Source organism: Pipistrellus hanaki (assembly GCF_964339955.1).
Source record: "Pipistrellus hanaki genome assembly, chromosome: 3".
In the NCBI taxonomy this organism is placed as follows: Eukaryota; Metazoa; Chordata; class Mammalia; order Chiroptera; family Vespertilionidae; genus Pipistrellus; species Pipistrellus hanaki.
The window spans coordinates 55,673,503-55,685,687 of NC_140505.1; the positions used below are offsets into that span (position 1 = coordinate 55,673,503).

The following is a 12,185-nucleotide window of genomic DNA, read 5'->3' on the forward strand; positions in this document are numbered from 1 at the left end:
TTATATCTTCACCAGTAAAATTACAATAAGGGCAGTGTGATCACTTGCAGCGCCCACTGACCACGTTTTGTATTTAAGCCAACAGCATTTCTCTTGAATCTGAGTGCACACTACGCACCTGTCTTATGAAACCACCACCACTGTGGCAGTACAGATGGTTGGAAAAAGAACATAAATTACATAAATCCTTAATCTTATTAATGTATCATTTATTCAAAAAATCAAAACTAAACATTTGCATTTAAAAAAAAATATTTCTTTATTGATTTCAGAGAGGAAGGAAAAGGTAGAGATAGAAACAACAATGATGAGAGAGGAGCATTGATTGGTTGTCTCCTGCATAATCCCTACTGGGGATAGAGCCCGCAACTGGGCATGTGCCTTTGGCCAGAATTGAACCTGGGACCCTTCAGTCCATAGCTCGACATTCTGTCCACTGAGCCAAACTGGCTAGGGCTAAACATTTGCATTTTTTAAACAATCCAAATAGAATTTGAAAGTGAATAAAATCTCACTGTTACAAAAATCAGCATGTATAAATTCATCTGGGATCACATTCAAAAAGTTAGAATACTTTTGTACCAACAGGGTTTCTAATGAGGGCATCTGAAGGTATGGATGGGGATGGTCGCATTTACAGGGTTTCTCCAGTCCCTTCCTCATTTCTGAGCTATATGTGACAGGGTGTGTAACATCGCTGCACATCCCCCTTCTGCAGTGTAAGCCTGTGTCTGAAACACACCACTGCAGAAGGGGAATGTGTACATGGAGAGGACATCATTTTAACTTTATGTTGGTGTTGACTGTCACAGCTATGAAATGTGGACTATGTTTACCCCAAATACAACTCCACCATTCTGTGCATGACATTATGTGATGGATCATATAGTTCAACTTAGGCAGTAGAACATCATGGCAGTAAAGAGAATGTGGCATTATTAATATTATTTGTTCAACCTTCAGAGCAAGCTACGTTTTTACTTGGGTTTTCTTTCCTGACTCATCAAATTAAACTATAGGCTCCAAACTAAGTAGTCTTACCTTTTTTGTTTAATCTAACCACACGAAGATTTGTTTTACATTTTGGAGTTTGGTGGGTTTTTTGTTTGTCTATTTTTAGGTTTTTTTTTTAATCTAAATGCATTAGCTTCAGTTTAATGAATATGTTTCTGAAAAACCCATATTTAAGTTTAACAAGTGATATTGACCGTGGCATCTTATTCAGAGAAGATAGTCCTTTTGCTACTGCTGATAAAAAAGTGAAAAAGTGGTATATTTAACAATGTTTTTCTGTTTGTTTCGGGGTTTGTTTTTTTTTAAAGAGGAAAGTCAAAGCTATTCCCTTTTCAATTCTCTTTCAAGTCTTTTATTCTATCATGAGAAAGGCTCCTCCTCCTCCTCCTCCTCCTCCTCCTCCTCCTCCTCCTCCTCCTCCTCCTCCTCCTCCTCCTCCTCCTCCTCCTCCTCCTCCTCCTCCTCCTCCTCCTCCTCCTCCTCCTCCTCCTCCTCCTCTTCTTCTTCTTCTTCTTCTTCTTCTTCTTCTTTTTTCAAGAGAAGAGAGAGAAAGGGAGAGTAGGAAAGAATTAGAAACACCAATGAGAGAGAAATATAGATTAGCTGCCTCCTACATGCCCCCTACTTGGGATCCCGGCTGCAACATGGGCATGTCGCCTGGGAATCGAACCAGTGACCTTTCAATGCATGGGATAAGGCTCAACCAACTGAGCACACCAGCCAGGGCCACAATGCTATTTTTTAATTTTATTTCATAATACCTATATTCTTCAACTTGAATACCAGTAAGTTTATTCAGGTCACACATTTTGGTGGAAGGCAAAAAAATCACAGAAAATACTACCTGGGCCACTAGTCAAAGCTAGTGTATTACTGTCACCAGTCCTGGCAATCTTTAATGATTTCTAAATAGTACTCTCCCTATAGCATTAATGTTCAGTGGTAAAGAAAGGTTTGTATGAAACATTTATGTACACAAAGAAAAAAAAGCTGATATTCCAAGAGTTTTTATGGTGTGAATAAGAACCTCCTGCCACATTTATATAAACAAGTTTTCTGTCCTCAAATAGGGAAAAGAAAAGTTGTAGATTCTTAGTTTGTTAATGCTTGTTTATTAAAATCAAATTCCCTCCTTGTGAATGGAGCTGATATTTCTATTTTAATCCTAATTTAGATTCTATATTTTAGGGAGAAGTAGAAACTTGATTTTATTATTTTTCTTAAAGTATGTGTACTTTTAAAAATATGTAACAGATATTTTGTTCTGTTTTACATGAAAGCTTCAAGAAAAACAGCCAGCAGTGTTTAATGAAAGGTATTAAGACATACTTATTTCATACTTAGTAATCTATAATACTTTAAATCAACTCTTTAGTAAGTTGGAGATAAAATCTAGACTTTTAGTAAAAGTTCATTTTGGTCACTTTACTAGAGTTTTTCATTGTCAATAAAGGGATGGATGACATACTATTTAATTTCAGACTCTCCAAACTATTTTTAGATAAAGAGTGCTAGAATTCTGAAGATTTTTTTTAATTTCAGTCTTACAGGACTCTTTCCTCATTTCCTGTAAAGGCTGGTTGCAATTTGCTTCTTCATAAGAAAATGTAAACAATGGAATGATTAATCACATCTATGGTGATGACTTTGGCAAAAGATGAGACATGCTAGTCACAATGAACAAAAGAGACCTGTATCTATGTGTCACAAAAATGGGTGAGAAAGCCTGAAGTTGGTATATTGCCTGGATTCTGAAACGATTCGGGAAAACCTAGTTTTGAGACGCTGTTTATAGGACATGGGTTTTGAACTCCAGTCTTTTGGGGAAGAAAAATTAGTCTGCTTGTCAGGCTACAGGCAGCATTGTAAAGATTTGTTCCTTTACATGGACCTCATGTTTCCATGTACCATGAAGTCATGTTTGTTCTCTCCTTTATGCTATACACAGTCCCATAGGTCTCCTGCTGTCAGCTGGTCTCTAGGTGTCCTTCTACCCCTCTGGGACCTTGTGAGCAGATTTTAGAGCTTATAAAAAGACTGTGAAATGGATCTAGGTTAGCCACTCTGCTTGTGTATGTGTTCATGTTTCTTCAATCCAATTGTAAGAGCTTAAAGCGCAAGAATTATTTATTATATTTTTCTTGTAGTTCCTGGCACATGGTTAGTGCTCAGTAAGTACTTGTGTTATTCAGCTTTTCCAGGCATTACAATGGGCATGGTGAAAACTATGGAAGCAGTCAAAACTAGCTGTGAACCTGCTCCTATTACCTGTTAGGCTTGTTGTGAACATAAAAAAAAACCTGGAAATTTGGAAATACACATTCTTATTGGTGGCATAGGTCTTCATCTTGCACCCATGGGGCCTGGATAGATGATATGCTGGCATATTGAGCCCAGTTCTGTGTACCTTCCTTCCCTTTGGCATTCTGATTCTTGCACCCTTAGTTGTGTAATATCTAAGGAAATCATTATTGCAGTCTCCTGAAATGCAACGTCAGTTTTCTTCAGGCTTGTTGGAAAAGTATTACAGCAGTACAGTCAGCATGTTCTGTTAAGCCGTCCGTGGGAAGGGCGTGCACTTTGTGATGCACTTCAGGGGCACAGCAAGTAGTGTCAGAATGACTTTGTGACCTTGGTGCTTGTGTCCTACAGTTACAAGAACTTCCCAAATGATGTCAGCCCTTGGATGTTCTGACATGTTACTAAGAAAGGACTAAAGCGGGTAGAAGAGTCCAGGGACTATTACACACAGAGCTAAGGCAGTGTGCAGAGAAAGGGCACTGCCCTGAGACTTTAAACGTGATTCTATTCTGGCCCTGCTGTTCGGGCTTGAATGACTTTGGGAAGTAAGTCCTATCACCAGGCCTCTAGGTCCTTCTTTAAAAAATAAAAATAAAAAAAATAAAATATATATATATATATATATATATATATATATATATATATATATATATATTTGTTATTGATTTTTTACAGAGAGGAAAGGAGAGGGGTAGAGAGTTAGAAACATCTATCAGCCGTCTCCTGCACACCCTCTACTGGGGATGTGCCTGCAACTAAGGTATATGCCCTTGACCAGAATTGAACCTGGAACGCTTCAGTCCACAGGCTGATGCTCTATCCACTGAGCCAAACCGGTTTCAGCTCTAGGTCCTTCTGTGTTCAGGGAGACTAGGCCTTCCCAGGTTCAGTCTGGCATTCTCTGATTCTAGTGAAGGACAAGGGGTGTGAGGAAGGATGTCTAATTATGAGTTTAATAATCCTGCGGCAATGAAACTACCTGTGTGTGGAAATGGAAATGCATAGACTCTATAAAGTGAGACAGTCCTGAGCTCAGATGCCTGGTCAGTAGGTGTGGGTCACGGTAGGGCTTTGTCTGCTTATTTCTCCTCGCCTGCAAGCTACCCACCCTCCCAAGAGCCTCTACATATGGCGGGTGCTGAGTAAATGTTCTCCTTTCAAAGAAAAACAGGAATAAAAAGGGCTCTGTTGCTTCCGTTTCCATTGGTTCAGTTTTCATAAGGCATTTAGTAAAGGTTTTTAGCATCTATGTTAATTCATAATTTAAAAATAGATTTAAAGAAAATCTCAAGTTGGAGTTCTTATTTTTTATTTGAATTCTTATTTAAGTATATCTGGAGATATGCTTTACAGTCTGATTAGATTTAATCTTGTGAAAGACAGAATAATGAAGGGAGAAATCAATTATTAAATGAACATAAACATGACTTAAGATTTTGGTGTGATGATGGCATTTGACCGCAAATTTTTTTTTAAAAAAAAAGGGGGTTTTGAGTTCATACCCTTTAAGCGTGCTTATTGATATATTTACAGACAAAATGGTTAAATGTCTGGGACTTGCTGCAGAATAAATGGAGGGAAGAATGGATGGGGGCAGAAACAAGACTGGTCATGATTTCACCATTATCGAAGCTGGAAAATGGGTACAAGGTGACTTGTTTAACTGTTCTGCCTAATATTTTGTGTATGTTTGAAATTTTTTAGGTAACATGTTTAAAAGAAGGAGAAAAGAGCTCTCTACATAAAAGTGTCTTTTAAAAATATCATAGTTGCAGAGTTGTCATGGGAAGTCATGAAAGAAACCTTCCTCAGTCACCCCACTGTTTTCTACAGCCTGAGGAATCTGCCATAGGTGGGAGCCCATGCTTTACCTGGTCTCTTTTCTCTTGCAGAGGCAGGTATACCTGTGACCCTGTAATTCTTGGGCTTTGGGCCTGTGGATAGAGAATGGTGGCAGTAGTGTGACAGAGAGAGTGAGGGGGAAGGAGGAAAGGGAGAGGGATAGAGATAGAGATAGAGATAGAGATAGAGATAGAGATAGAGATAGAGATAGAGATAGAGATAGAGATAGAGATAGAGATAGAGATAGAGATAGGTTGTTTTGCTGACTTTAAATCACTCCCAGCTGTCAGTGATTGTATGGTAAAAGACTGTGTTCATTCAGGGAGAGTCCATCTTCTCTGCCCCAGCCACATAGCTGGGAAGGGTGGCTGTGGCAGCAGACAGGCATGTATTCTTCATGGCTTACTAGCAGGAAATACTAGCACTAGTAAGACCAGAGGTCCCTCTGAGCTCCCTAACTTTAGTGGGAGGACTGAAGAGAATAAGGGTCTTTTCCCCTGAGGCAGCTTAGAGTAACTTCTGCAAACCATTCTGCAGGGCATTCCAAACAAGGTGATGAGGCCATTTCTATATTACAGAGAACTGACTGGCACCTTTAAGCCAACTCTAAAGGAACTTCCTTAAGAGACTGTACTTTGTTTCTCCTTATTCCTCATCATCCCCGTGTGAGGAGTTCATAGATAGGGAGGGCTCAATACATAGCAATTGATTCAGATGCTGTTTATTGTAACAGCCGTATCACACTGTAAAAATGAGAGGAGTTTGAGATAGGTGATATTTTGGAAAAGACCCCAATCTTTAGACTTTATAAAAGAAAATAGAGATAGGTTTTGTTGCCGAAACTAGACATGTGCTAAAAATGCTTATTTAAGGCACTTACATGAAAATTCAGAAGCTTCAGAGGAAAAAAAAAAAAAAAACCACAAAAAACACAATAACAAACCTAACTTTCTCTGTTCCTCGGTAAGACTTTATGTTTAATTTAGCAAAGATTTAATATGCATCTGTGTGTAAAAGCTTAGCAAGAGAGAGTTTTGTTAACGATTTTATCAGAGAAGAAGAAAGGACATTATAAAAATGCCACTTGCATTACCCTTTAGCAGAACCTCATTATTACCTCCCCTACTGAGGAGGAGCCAACAAAGCTAGTAAATTGGTAGAATTATCTTATACGTATGAATTTACTTATCCTTTAATAGTATCCGATGGCCCACTGCTGGAGATCTTTTGATCTGTGGTGAAATGTTTGCTTGTCACTACCTGGCTTCAAAGAACAACATATGCAGAATCTCTGTCCTCACTAATAGGAGAAGACCATTTAAAAAAAAAGAAAGAAAGAAAGAAAGAAAGAAAAAATATTTTGTACTTGCAAAACCCATATTTTAGGGAAGAGATCGCCTCCACAACAGAAGCAGAGTAGGACTGATTTTAATAATGTCAGAATGGCCAATAAATGTATTAATAGAATGAATTGAAAATCAATGAGCTGTGATAGTAATTACAGATAGTACCCAAGGGAAATATAACAGGCAGATAAATCCTTTCCCTCGGGGCCTGCCCTGGGCAAAGCTCTGAAGTCAATAATTCTGTCCTCCTTCTTTCCCATTAGTAATGTACTTTCTTCTTCAACTTCATTCTCCTCCTCCCACTATTCAGACACCTGACCCTCAGTGCTATAATGGTTGAAGGTGCCAACAGATGAGCAGTTCTAACTGCAGTCTCATTAATTGAGAATATAAAATGCTACTCTTTCCAAGAGTTACGTATTTGCATTTTTATAGGGTCAATGCTTTGTAAAAAGGAACACTTCTTAAAGAAATTTTATGTGCCTAGTAATTTGGGAATCTTGATTTGGGGAAAATTAACCTTTCCAGAATATTTCAGCTTATGCAGGATCACGTTCTCCTTCATTTACTACCTTTTGCGGTAGATTTAAAATAAAATAAAACAAATCTGTACCATGAGGCATGTAGTTTCTCATTTTCTCTCTATCAAGATGTATTTTCTTGTGCTAATATTAGCTTAGTGACTCACAGTTTACCTCACAAAAGTATCATATTTAACCTCTGGAGGACTTTTGCTTCTGATCACGAGGGATTATCTGCTGTGGGAATTGACCAATCATCATATACAACTAGAATACCAGATGAAATATATGGAATATTTTTTTTTTTTTTTTTTTTTTTTTTTTTTTTTTTTTTTTTACATATCACATAACAGGCAGTTATGGCCTGTGATCCTTAGGAACAGGGCACAGAGGGAGGTGAAAGCTGTGATTGCCTCAGGCTATTGCTGGAAGGCACTGCAGGGAGGGAGAAGTGAAATGGAGCCCAGCAGTCACACTGAGGGCCATAGCAGGGATTGGAATTTGGAGAGGTCAGGGCTACTCATTTTTAAAGAGGGCTCTGGTAATTGTTAAGCTGTCCCCTTAAGGGTTTGGGTTTGCAATGATCTTTCTGTGTGTGGAGGATAGCAAAGAAAGAATAAAGAATGCAATAAGCTGAACATTTCTTAGAACTCACATAAAGTTTACACAAACCATGAAGGAGAAACCTCATCTTACATGGGGCATTTGGTGGAGCGCTTAGAAAAGTCAGAACTTAGTAACGGGGCTGACTGAGTCCCATAATAGTCTGGTCTGGCCCTTGCCATGTAGGCCTATAAAGCAAGCTTAAAAGGATCAAGCTGATCTGCAAGTTATTTGATTGTTCCAGAACAAAATCCAGCACTGTAAAGGAAGACTACAAGATCTAGCCCTCAGAAATGTAAAAGTCACAATGTTGGCCAATTGATCAGATTGATTAGACACAGAGAAAAAAAATGAATAGAGCCTTAGTGCCTTATATCTCCAGTTTTCTAATACACGTACAGTTGGATGCTCAGGAATATTGTTAGGAGTCTGAAAAATATTTGAATGAATCATAGATGGACATTATACAAAGGTGACAAAAATGATCAGCCCACAAATCCAAGATGTTTAATGAGCCCCAAGTATAAGAAACCACAGGAAGTAATGAAATTGTTGGAAACAAGTACTTAAAAGCAGCCTGGGGAGAAGAGGGGCGTGATATACCTGACATGCTGAGGAACAAAAATCAGACTTGATATCAGGCACAATTCAGGACAGAACTTCCTTAGGTAGGAGAAAAAGGACACTAGATAAAAATTTGCATCTACACAGGAAATGAAGAGCACTCAAAATGGTCGATAATCTGGCACAAATAAAAACATTAAAAAAAAAAAATGCTCAAAGCAAACATAATAACGTATATTATGGAATTTATAACATATATTGAATGAAATGAGCAACGACAGAAGCAGAGACAGGAGAATCAATGAAGGATACTATTGTATATGCGAAGTGGTATGGTATTAATTGAAGATAGACTGTGTTAAGTTAAAGGTGCATATTATAAATCCTAGAGCAACCACACACAAAATAACACAAGATATAGTTAATAAATCAGTGGTAAAGATGAAATGTAAAATAAAAAAAAAAAATACTCAGTATTACCTAAAAGAAGGAAGGAAAAATGTACATAAAAAAGATAGGAGAAATAGAAACATAGCAAGATGGCACATTTAAACACAATATGTTGATAAATATGTGAAATGCAAATGGTTTAAGCACTTTAATTAAAAGACGGATGGTCAGACCAAACTCTATGCTATAAGAAACTCCCTTTAAATAGAACGATACAGATAGGATAAAAGTGATTAGATGGAATTAAGAGTAGTCAAAATCATGAAACTGGAAAGAGAATGGTAGTTGTTAGGGTTTGGGTGGAGGGGGAAATGGGAAGTTCTCTGGATATAGAGTTTCAGTTTTGCAAGATGAAAAAGTTCTAAAAATTGTGAATATAGTCAACACTACTGAACTATGCATGTAAAATGATTAAGAGGGTAAATTTTATGAATATGTGTTTATCATAACAATTAAAAAAAACAAATCAGGAAACTGATGATTTATAACAAACAGTATGGGATTGGGCCTAAACAGGCAATTGGACATTTCTCTCATAATCTAACACTACTGGCTCCCAACTGCTCACCTACCTGCCTTCCTGATTGCCCCTAACCTCTTCTTTCTACAGCCTGATCACCCCCTAACCACTCCCCTGCCAGCATGATGGATGCCTAACTGCTCTCCTGCCAGCTTGTTTGCCCCTAACTTCCCTCCCCTGCAGGCCAGGTCCCCCACAACTGCTGTCCCTTGCAGGTCTGGGCCCCCCCCCCCCCCCCCCCCCCGCAACTGCCCTTCCCTGCAGGACGAGTCACTCCCAACTTGCCTTCTCTGCCAGCCTGGTCACCCCTAACATTTTGTTGGGATTTATTTAACTTCTATAATTGAGACTTTGTACCCTTGAGTGGAGGCCTGGGCCCTCCATGGTGTGTGGAAAGCTTGGCTTCCTCTATTGCCAGGGGAACCCAAGCCATCCTCCTGCTGGCTCCATGGCTGCAACCATCTTGGTTGGGGTTAATTTGCATATGTGCTCCTGATTGCATGGTGGGCATGGCTGATGGGCATGTTTTATGGGTATAACGGAGTGATGGTTAATTTGCATATTACTCTTTTATTGGATAGTAGATAGAAGATACTCCAATAAAGTCACTTTACCTGCAGAGGTTCAGAGGTCATTGCCCATATTAGTTTGCAGTAAGAACTCTTAAAATCTCTCTTTTATCTTATTTGCATAGGATTAAAAAATATTTCACCACATAAGTTATGTTCGTTTAATATAAAATAATGCTTCCTATTATTTTAAAATTGGTAAAAATATATAATAATATTCTCTGATTGTTACACCAACAAAACTTTATTTTACTGTTTGTCTATCAATTTCAGAAGTCAACAAGTTGAGCAGAGTTGACAAGCAGATATTAGATTCACTTTCCAGAAATCTTCTCTGTCATAGTATTTTGAAAACCCAGAATTTCATAAATATGTAACAACAAAATGATGCCAACAATGAGTGCTTTTTTTATTATTGCTTTACAAGTTATGTCTGAGCTATCACTGAGAAAAATGTATACTTTGTTACCAAAGCACATTCAGCCTCGTGGCAATTTTGATCAATTTAATGTCGTGCTAAATTTCGATGGCCTATGAAAAAAAATGAAGCTGTTTCTGACCCACTCGTCAGTCTTTTTTCTTATCTTAAGGAAATATTGTCAGGGGATTTTCTAAGTAAAGAAATATGCACTTCTCATTAGTTGTAAATGAACTCTGATGTTTAGATGACTCATAGTACCCATCATCAATTCTGTTTCCAAGTCCCAAATTTTAATTTCATTGCCATGTTCTTGTCATAAATAATTATATCTCTTTTGATAATGTAATGAAGATGAAGATTGAGTTCATTCAGTCTTAAAGCTCCTGCTGCTAAATAATACTATCTTATTCTTTAAAAGTAAGGTAAAGAGTATACTTTTCTAAGTTTTTTTTTTAACCTTAGCTGTAATCTTTTTAAATTTTGAACTTGAAAAAATTAATTCAACTGTGGGTTTAAAATCTCCGAATTCCTTTGGCTTAGTCAGTTATAACAAGGTAGTAGAACAAGTCCCGGAGATCTCTTCAAGGTTTGTTTCATACCGCGTTTCCCCGAAAATAAGACATCCTCCACAAATAAGACCTACTTACAGGTTTCCTTCTGAGTGAAATATAAAGCATCCCCCAAAAGAAGCCCCCCCACCCCCCAGGCTAAACATGAGAGATTTGGTCCACTGATTCTGAAAGAAATGGAGTCACAAGAAATTCACCAGGAAATTCAGGAATTGGATTGTTATGATGATGTTCCAGAAGATGATGACATGATTGTCATTGAATAAATGAGTAAATTCTTGATACTGTAGGATTCACAGTTTGTCTGGTTTGTGTTGACAACTACCGTACTATCGAACCGTATACAGGTAATAAATTTCCTTTATTTTCATTTAACAATAAATGTGTACCGTATTCTTCTTCATGGAAAAATAAGACATCCCCTGAAAATAAGACCTAGCGCATCTTTGGGAGCAAAAATTAATATAAGACACTGTCTTGTTTTCAGGGAAACAGGGTAGAAAGATGGATATTCAGACCATTTAAAAATGATTACTAATATATTATTTTATTTACTAAAACAAAGTAGCAAAGTGCTTTCTTGATCAATGTTCTGGCCACTAGCACATTTTAGGGAGAGTTTGGGTATTATTTTCAAGCCCATATGTATGACCTCTTTATCTATATATTTTCCCTAGTCAAAATTTACTCAATAAATCTTACAAATCTGGCCAGGTAGCTCAGTTGGTTAGAGTATCGTTTCCATATGCCAAGGTTGTGGGTTCAATCCCTAGTCAGTCAGGGCACATAAAGACAACCACATATTAGATTCACTTTCTAGAAAGTGGCCAACCTGGTGTGACTCGGAGGTTGAGCACCAACCTATGAACCAGGGGGTCACAGTTCGATTTCCCATGAAAGCATATGCCCGGGTTATGTGTTTGCTACCCAGTGTGGGGTGTGCAGGAGACAGCCAATCAGTGATTGTCTCTCATCATTGATGTTTCTCTCTCTCCCTCTCTCTTCTCTTCTGAAATCAATAAAAATTTAAAAAATTAAAAAACATCCAATGAATGCATAAATAAGTGGAAAGACAAATTGATGTTTCTCTTTCTCCCTTTCTCCTTTTTCTCCCCTCTCTCTAAAAATCAATTTAAAAAAAAACAAACAACTTACAAATCTTGCTGAAAATTTCTTCAGTCTCTTTAAGTCAACTTTTTTGTAAAGGAAAATTATTTTCATAAACATCATTCTTGATATGGTAAATAAATATGAAAAATATGGCAAAACACTTTATGTCTACTGTTTTACTAAATCATAAAATAAATAAAGAGAAAATTGCCTTTTTCCACTCACATTGCATAATTTTATGCTGCCATTTGCTCTTGTCATCCTCCCACCAAATTTTATTTGCCACCATGGCTTCTGATTTCTATATTGACATTCTCTAAATACATATAAGCACAGATTGTGCCTTCATCCTCAG

At 37.6% G+C, this 12,185-nt stretch overlaps 1 protein-coding gene across 7 annotated transcripts in view; it reads left to right on the plus strand.

Annotated features, from left to right (window-relative positions):
* The window catches only part of KLF12 (KLF transcription factor 12), a 417,106-nt gene that overhangs the window by 190,385 nt on the left and 214,536 nt on the right, over positions 1 to 12,185 (plus strand). The window lies entirely within an intron of this gene.